The sequence below is a fragment of the Heterodontus francisci genome, chromosome 3, assembly GCF_036365525.1.
Source record: "Heterodontus francisci isolate sHetFra1 chromosome 3, sHetFra1.hap1, whole genome shotgun sequence".
NCBI classification, from domain to species: Eukaryota; Metazoa; Chordata; class Chondrichthyes; order Heterodontiformes; family Heterodontidae; genus Heterodontus; species Heterodontus francisci.
The window spans coordinates 162,618,590-162,626,373 of record NC_090373.1 but is presented as its reverse complement, the minus strand read 5'-3'; positions in this window follow the sequence as shown (position 1 = coordinate 162,626,373).

Sequence of the window (7,784 nt, the reverse complement as noted above, 5' to 3'; positions counted from 1 at the left end):
AAGGTTGAAGCATTTGCAACAATCTTCAGGCAGAAGTGCCGAGTTGATTATCTATCTCGGCCCCCTCCTAAGGTCACCAGCATCACAGATGCCAGACCTCAGCCAATTCGATTCACTCCACATGATATCAAGAAACAACTGAAGGCACTGAATAATGCAAAGGCTATGGGCCCTAACAATATTCCGGCAATAGTACTGAAAACCTGTGCTCCAGAACTTGCCGCACCCCTAGCCAAGTTGTTTCAGTACAGCTACAACACTGACATCTACCCTGCAATGTGGAAAATTGCCCAGATATGTCCTGTACACAAAAAGCAGGACAAGTCCAACCCGGCCAATTACTGCCCAATCAGTCTACTCTCAATCATCAGTAAAGTGATGGAAGGTGTCATCAACAGTGCCATCAAGCAGTACTTGCTGAGCAACAACCTGCTCAGTGATACCCAGTTTGGGTTCCGACAGGGCACTCAGCACCTGACCTCATTACAGCCTTGGTTGAAACATGGACAAAAGAGCTGAAAAGGTGAGGTGACAGCCCTTGACATCAAGGCAGCATTTGAATGAGTATGGCATCAAGGAGCCCTAGCAAAACTGGAGTCAATGGGAATCAAGGGGAAAACTCTCTGCTGGTTAGAGTCATACCTAGCACAAATGAAGATGGTTGTGGTTGTTGGAGGTCAATCATCTGAGCTCCAGGACATCACTGCAGGAGTTCCTCAGGGTAGTGTCCTAGGCCCAACCATCTTCAGCTGCTTCATCAATGACCCTTCCTTCAATCATAAGGTCAGAAGTGGGGATGCTCGCTGATGATTGCACAATGTTCAGCACCATTCGCAACTCCTCACATACTGAAGCAGTTCATGTAGAAATGCAGCAAGACCTGGACAATATCCAGGCTTGGGCTGATAAGTGGCAAATAACATTTGCGCCACACAAGTGCCAGGCAATGACCATCTCCAACAAGAGAGAATCTAACCATATCCCCTTGACATTCAATGGCATTACCACGCTGAATCCCCACTATCAACAGCCTAGGGGCTACCATTGACCAGAAACTGAACTGGAGTAGCCATATAAATACCGTGGCGACAACAGCAGGTCAGAGGCTAGGAATCCTGCAGCGAGTAACTCACCTCCTGACACCCCAAGCCTATCCACCATCTACACGGCACAAGTCAGGAGTGTAATGGAATACTCTCCACTTGCCTGGATGGGTGCAGCTCCAACAACACTCAAGAAGCTCGACACCATCCAGGACAAAGCATCCCACTTGATTGACACCCCATCTACAAACATTCACTCCCTTCACCACTAACGCACAGTGGCAGCCGTGTGTGACATCTACAAGATGCACTGCAGCAACGTACCAAGGCTCCTTAGACAGCACCTTCCAAACCCGCGACCTCTACCAACTAGAAGGACAAGAGCAGCAGATGCATGCGAATACCACCACCTGCAAGTTCCCCTCCAAGTCACACACCATCCTGGCTTGGAACTATATCGCCATTCCTTCACTGTCGCTGGGTCAAAATCCTGGAACTCCCTTCCTAACAGCACTGTGGGTGTACCTACCTCACATGGACTGCAGCAGTTCAAGAAGGCAGCTCACAACCACCTTCTCAAGGGCAATTAGGGATGGGCAATAAATGCTGGCATCGCCAGTGATGCCCACATCCCATGAATGAATTAAAAAAAAAACATTCCACCCTTACTTCCCTCAGCATCCTCGGATGCAGCCCATTCAGTCCTGGTGACTTATCAATTTCAAGTACCACCAGCCTTTCTAATACATCCTCTTGATCAATTTTTAGCCGATCCAGTGTCTGAACTACCCCTTCTTCCACTATGACTTTGGCAGCATCTTCTTCCTTGTGTTAAGTCCACGTGGTGAGGGGTGTGGGTGGTTCCCACTTTTCAACTTCCACCTGACTGCAGCAAGTTTTTTTTAATAGGGTTTAACCCCCTTGTGTTGTATTTGCCAAATAAACAGACAGCAACGGGTTTTCTTGTAGGTTTAAACAGAAAATTAATTATTTATTGAGCCATATGCCTTATCCCGAAATTATTGCAACTACATCCACTCACGCATGCACATGCACACACACACATGAAGAGACAGATAGAGAGGACAAGAGGTAAGTGATTTTCAAGTGAGGCAGGGTTTCGGTGTTCAGGATAAACCTGTAGAATTCTCTTGGAAGTCAAGTTCTCGTTTGTTGCAGTCCTGAGGTGTTTGTAGATTTCTCTGTTGGTTGAAAGTTCAGTCTGAAGACAGAAGATCACTTCCAATTCACTGCCGCACAAATTGAAAATGTAGCATTTACAGAAGGGCACCTTCTTTGTCTTGCTGGATTTTCTCCTAGCTTTCAGCTGAACAGCTTTAGTGGTGCTTCTTTCTGTGTGTGTCTCTCTGTCTCTGTCTCAAGGGCTGCCTTTTTAAGATAAAAAGTTTGTCACATCAGATTCCAGTAGGAGACGCTTTGGTCTCTCTCCCATCGAATACACACGTCGCTGTCTTTTGCAGCATTAACCATTTTTTAAAAAGTTAGTCAATTTTTATAACTCTCCAGTTGGAGCCTGTATTTTTTCATCATCACACTTCTCGTAAGGGTGACACTCGGTAAAGACAGATGCAAAGTGTTCATTTAGGTCTATGACTCTATGACCTCAGCCATGTCATCTGCCTCCATGTGTAGATGTCCTTTTTGGCCCCTAATTAGCCCCACCCCTCCTCTTATTATCTTTTTACTATTTATATGCCTATAGAATATCTTTATTTTCCATTTTATGATAGCTGCTAGGCTCTTCTCATGCTCTCTCTTTGCCTCTCCTATTTTCTTTTCCACTTCCATTCACAACTCCTCAGATACTGAAGCAGCCCGTGTAGAAATGCAGCAAGACCTGGACAATATCCAGGCTTGGGCTGATAAGTGGCAAATAACATTCGCGCCACAAGTGCCAGGCAATGACCATTTCCAACAAGAAAGATTCTAACCATCTCCCCTTGATATTCAATGGCATTAAAATATGAACATATGAATTAGGAGCAGGAGTAGGCCACTCGACCTCTCGAGCCTGCTCCGCCATTCAATAAGTTCATGGCTGAACTGATTACTCCACATTTCCACCTACCCCTGATAACCTTCCACCCCCTTGTTTATCAAGAATCTATCTACCTCTGCCTTAAAAAACATGAACATACGAATTAGGAGCAGGATTACGATCACTGAATCCCCCACTATCAACATCCTGGGGGTTACCATTGACCAGAAACTGAACTGGAGTAGCCACATAAATAGCGTGGCTACAAGAGGAGGTTTCAGGCTAAGAATCCTGTGGCAAGTAACTCACCGCTTGACTCCCCAAAGCCTATCCACCATCTACAAGGCACAAGTCAGGAGTGTGATGGAATACTCTCCACTTGCCTGGATGGGTGCAGATCCAACAACACTCAAGAAGCTCGACACCATCCAGGACAAAGCAGCCAGCTTGATTGGCACCCTGTCCACAAACATTCACTCCATTCACCACTGACGCACAGTGGCAGCAATGTGTACCATCTACAAGATGCACTGCAGCAACACACCAAAGCTACTCAGGTAGCACCTTCCAAACCCGCGCCCTCTAATACCTCGAAGGACAAGCGCAGCAGATGCGTGGGAACACCACCACCTGGAAGTTCCCCTCCAAGCCACACATTATCCTGACTTGGAACTATATTGTTCCTTCACTGTTGCTGGGTCCAAATCCTGGAACTCCCTTCCTAATAGCACTGTGGGTGTACCTACCCCACATGGACTGCAGCGGTTCAAGAAGTCAACTCACCACTACTTTCTCATGGGCAATTAGGGATGGGCAATAAATGCTGGCCTGGCCAGCAATGCCCACATCTCATAAAATGAATTTTAAAAAATCATCTCTAAACCTTTTCTATTCAGCCTGGTTTTCACTTGTATTGCCAACCTGACATCTGTCATACATATCCTTTTTCTGCTTCAGCTTACTCTCTATCTCCTTCGTCATCCAGGGAGCACTGGTTTTGGTTGCCCTACGGTTTCCCCTCCTGACAATGTATCTTGACTGTACCTGAACTATCTCCACTTTAAAGGCAGACCATTATTTCACTACAGTTCTGCCTGCCACTCTTTGATTCCAATTTACCTGGGCCGATCTGTTCTCACTCCACTGAAATTGGCCCTCCTCCAACTCTAGATTGCAACTTGTCCTTTTCCATAGCTAACCTAAAACTTACGATACTATGATCGTTGTTCCCTAAATGGTCCCCTACTGACACTTGATCTATTTGACCTAACTCATTCGCCAGAACTAGATCCAGCAATACCTCCTTCCTCATTTGGCTGAAACCTATGGATCAAAAAAATTCTCTGAACACACTTCAGAAACTCTTCCCCCTCTCTGGCCTGTACATTATCGCAGCCTATATTAGGATAATTAAATTCCCCCATTATCACTACCCTAAAGTCTTTTTGCATCTCTTTATAATTGCCCTGCAAATTTGCTCCTCTATATCTTTCCCACTAGTTGGAGGCCTATAGAATATACCCAATAGTGCAATTATTTTGTTAGCTCTAATAAAATAGATTCTGTCCTTGTCACCTCCAGGACATTCTCTCTCTCCAGCACTGCAATATCCTCCTTAATCAATACTGCCACTCCTCCTCCTCTTTCATTCCCTATCTTTCCTGAACACTTTTTATATTTAGTATTCCACCCCTGCCCTTTGTGAGCCAGGCCTCCATTATTGCAACATCTTATTTCCATGTGGCTATCTGCACTTGCAGCTTACCACACCTATTCACCACACTTCGTGCATTTACATACATGCACTGTAAACCTAATTTAGGCCTTATTGCATTCGTTCTCCATCTGATCCCACCTTACAATTCATGCTGTAGTGCTATCTGACTCTCCCAATCATTTGCGCATCTTGTTTCTCCTTTCTAATGCTATGTCCTGATTCCTATCCCCCTGCAATATTAATTTAAACCCTCCGCAACAGCACCAGCAAATTGCCCCACGAGGATATTGCTTTTGGCTCTGTTGAGATGCAACCTGTCTGGCTTGTATATGTCCCACCTCCCCCGGAACTGGGCCCAATGTCCCAGAAATCTAAAGTCCTCTGTCCGCACTGTCTCTCCAGGCATGCATTCATCTGCTCTATCCTCCTATTTCTATATTCACTTGCACGCAGCATCAGGAGTAATCTGGAGATTACTACCTTTTAGGCCCTGCTTGCTAGGACTCCATTCTCACTCCCTAAAATCTGCCTGCAGGACCTCATCCCGCTTTCTATCTATGTCATCGGTCGCGATATGGATCATGACCTCTGGCTGTTCACCCTCCCCTCTCAGAATGCTAGACCCAATCACTGGAAACAGTCTGTTTCTGCCCGCTTTTCATAACTTAACACTTCTAACCAATTGCATGTTAAATCCTGTATTCTAATGAAAACAACTCCAAGTTTCCAAGCCTTTCTTCATATTTGTATTTCCTCATGCCAGCATTCTAGTGAATCTGTGCTGAAATGTATTTATTGCCTTAATAGCCATCATGCAGTGTGTGGCCCAAAACTGTACAGAACTCTATAAGTATGACCTTAGCAAGATTCATCAGCACATCTCCCTTTTTATATTGTACGCCTCTTTCCAGAAATGCACTTGCATTTTTATAGCCTTATTCACTTGAGGTGGTGCTTTTAATGTCTCATGAACTTGAATCATTGAAACCCACTACTCTTACACAGCACCAAACCTTCCTCCATTCAAAGTATAGTTCTTATTTTACTTACCATGTGTGTGGCTGAAGAAATAAGGAATAGAATTATCTTTATTTAAGTGCAGTTTTGCACTCCATGTTTACTTTTCATCAGCTGCTATTCTAATCTTTGCAAAAGTTAATTTATTAATTATTAATTTAAATAGGTAAGTTTATCATCTCATTATTCAGCAACTGCCGAATACTAAAGAGTGACATTAATTTTTTTCAGTTTTCTGGATTCTTTAGCTTATTTTAAAAAGGAAATATCATTTAGCAAATAAAATATTAAGTACAGATTTAATCCCATCTGAAGGGAAAATTAAATAACTAATGTCAGATTTGTAATTATGTTGCTTATGAGTGTAATATATTGCGTTCAATGGCTTGCTATCAGAAATTAGTATTAAATATAAGAAAACAAAATATTTTCCTTTAATCAATTGTCTTAGAGTCAGTTCTCTACTTTATGACCACTGTGTATCTCAGTTTTCTTCTTCCTCATTGGCCAAATGTTCTTCATTAATCTTTCTATTTTCTAATTAGCTGTTCATTGGTTAATAATGGAAGTAGAAAGTAATCAATAATAATATGTAAAGACTTAATAAATAATTTCCAATTGCCTCCTTAACCACATTCTATCAAAAAAGTCGAGATAAAACCACCTTCACTTACCCCACTCCCACTATTTATCCCTAAAATTGACATTTAGGTCACCACACAAAGAACAAAATAAATCACAAATTTACTCATATAGTTCCAACAATGATCTTTTTCCTTTACAAACTGCATGACACATCCCCAACCCTCTGAACATCCGGGACTCTAGATCCCCACACTCAGTGATTCCCATCCAGCCAGTTGAGTCCCCATGTTCTGAGACACAATGTAGGGTGACCCTGATAAAACCAACAAAATTCAAACGTGCAGGACAATGATTTCAAAGTACATAATTTCCAGGAGCCATTGTATGATCAAGCTCTGATGAATGTGCCAAGAAACATGCTTCTTGCTTCATGTAATGAGTACTGTGCACCTGAGGACCGAGTTCAGTTCTCCTCTCATCCCTTGGTTTCATCTGCAAGGTCTAGAAAGAAATAAAAGTTTCAAAAACAAACATAAATGAAATGGAGAAAGAGATACAAACACAAAAAAGTTATAGAAAGAAAATAATGCACAAGTGTGGGGACTGGAGAGAAAGGAACACCAAAATAAGGGGGAGAAAAAGAAGTGGGTATGATAGATATGGATTGAAATGAAAGACAAACAAATGAGAGGAAAGAGAAACAGGTGAAAGAGAGATACAAGAAGTAAGGAAGATAAAGTGAGAATGAGGTGAAATAGAGTGAAACAGTGAAGAAGAAACTGAATTGAAATAAAATACACCATGTAAAGTTGTATATTCACACCTTCTAGGTGGGAGAAGGTCATGAGGGTTATAGCATTAGTCAATAAAGGCTTATGACCAGTGCCTTGGCACAGTGGTGCAGTGGTTAGCACTGCAGCCTCACAGCTCCAGCGACCCGGGTTCAATTCTGGGTACTGCCTGTGTGGAGTTTGCAAGTTCTCCCTGTGTCTGCGTGGGTTTTCTCCGGGTGCTCTGGTTTCCTCCCACATGCCAAAGACTTGCAGGTTGATAGGTAAATTGGCCATTATAAATTGCCCCTAGTATAGGTAGGTGGTAGGGAAATATAGGGACAGGTGGGGATGTAGTAGGGATATGGGATTAGTGTAGGATTAGTATAAATGGGTGGTTGATGGTCGGCACAGACTCGGTGGGCTGAAGGGCCTGTTTCAGTGCTGTATCTCTAAACTAAACTAAACTAATATGAAAGCTAACATGGTACAATTGCCAAAACAATTAAAATTAAAACTAAGAACATTGTTGGGGAGAAATTCATTTGCACAGTGCTTAAATTATATCATTGAAGGACTCTACATGAGTCACACAGGTAACAGCCTGCGGTGCTGCTTGCACCCTACAGTCAATGTAAATCTGTATGGTGGCA